At 42.4% G+C, this 1811-nt stretch overlaps 1 pseudogene; it reads left to right on the plus strand.

Moving 5' to 3' along the window:
• The first annotated feature begins 743 nt into the window (after positions 1 to 743).
• On the plus strand, positions 744 to 911 carry LOC121719867 (annotated as a pseudogene).
• Positions 912 to 1811: the final 900 nt, after the last annotated feature.

The following is a 1811-nucleotide window of genomic DNA, read 5'->3' on the forward strand; positions in this document are numbered from 1 at the left end:
CATGCAGTCTGTCAAATGGTCTGTTTTGTCTTTTAATAATAAAATATTATTATTATTTTCTGTTATTATTTTGATCCTCATGATTTCTTATCACACATGGATGACTTTGTTTCATTAGTGGCACTACACTGTGATTTCCCCATCTTCAGCCCCCAGTGAGGATTACACATAGACCAAAATTAGGTTTAGGATTAGTCTATGAGACAGAGGCCAAGGGTCAGCTGATGGTTGTGCTTAACTGACAGTGAGTATTTGGCTTTGATTACTACTCTAGCAGCCATTTCACTAGCAGCAATTTAAAAATCGCCTTTATTAGCTACTCAATGTAAACATACCCTATCCACATAGAGAACGCAATCCCTGCTTGACCTTTGCCGAGGTACAGCATACTGTATGTATCACTGTGAACACATACCATTACATAGCTAGCACAGGTCTGGAAGCCAGCTAGCACAGGTCTGGAAGCCAGCCCCAATGTAGGCTAATCCACCCCAAAAATTTGAGGGCAAAACATTTGGCAAAAATAAGATTGCTCTACCGCACACTGTTACTTACTCGATTTTATTCAGAGTGAACAACGCGTTTCGCATACAGCGTCCTCAGGTTCGCTCAGGTGTCAGGCAAAACATTTGGTCTGGAGTCTCTCCCTTGAGATGTCACTATACTCGAATGAGATGTGTTTGGGCCAATCAAATCATTTGAGTGGGCTTTATACGTTGATGGACATGAGCAACAGTGCAGCAGTCACTTCTCTGCCTTTTTGCTAAGATCAAGTGTAGTATTTGTTCTTATCAGTTTAATATCTGATACATCCTCTACCCGAGGACCATATATTAATCTGATTTTTGGAACAGGGAGACGGAAGAGGGGCTTGCTCCGTCCGCTGCACGCATCGACCCGGTACTGTATCTTGAATTTCTCCTTGGGGATCAATAAAGTATCTACAGTGTTTCCCATACATTGACTTATTTGTGGCGGCCCACCACAATATCAACATTGACCACCACACAATGATTTTCCTGGTTGTACTAAATTGTCCTTAAATCTGGTTAGAATCATAACCACACTGCACTAATTTGTTAAAAACTGTTGCATTCAGGTTAATTCTGCAAACCTACCACCACAGATAGAATTAAATTCTGTGGGAAACACTGATCTATCTATCTATTAGTCGTAGAAGTCACCTGAGTGCACTTCAGTTGATTTTGTTCATAACATAATCCTAATCAAAATGGTGCCTTACTGATAAGAATTTGAGTCTGGCTACGTCAGGATGCACATAACATAGATATGGACGAATGAATACTAAGTGCCTGAATATAGTCCTGTGTCCCGCGCCGCGTGATGATAACGACGAGGCATGCGGGGGCTGTGGTGTACCTCGCAACAATTGTGACCGCACGTCAATGACACACGTCTTTGACGCGCGCAAATGCGCACAGACGAGCAGACCACCTCCTTCAGCCAGCATGGACAGCTATTGGGAACAAAACATCCAAACGTGCATCACAACATACAGTAGCATACATCCAAACCGCAACCAAACAAAGTCTATGGGTCAACTTATCGAGTTAGGTCCCCACAACGTGCGTCAATGGTGTGCTTTGTAAGAGGCAAACACACAGCCATATTGCCCGCTTTACTACTACTCTAAGACACATTGGATAGAACTGTCCACTAAGCCACTTAAAATGAATGAATGCAGACATGTCATGTGTACACATTACATTTCTATTATAGGTTGATATCACTTCACTTCTAATAAAAATGAGGGGCAGCCGTAGCCTACTGGTTAGCACTCTGGACTTGTA

The sequence above is a fragment of the Alosa sapidissima genome, chromosome 9, assembly GCF_018492685.1.
Source record: "Alosa sapidissima isolate fAloSap1 chromosome 9, fAloSap1.pri, whole genome shotgun sequence".
NCBI lineage: Eukaryota > Metazoa > Chordata > Actinopteri > Clupeiformes > Clupeidae > Alosa > Alosa sapidissima.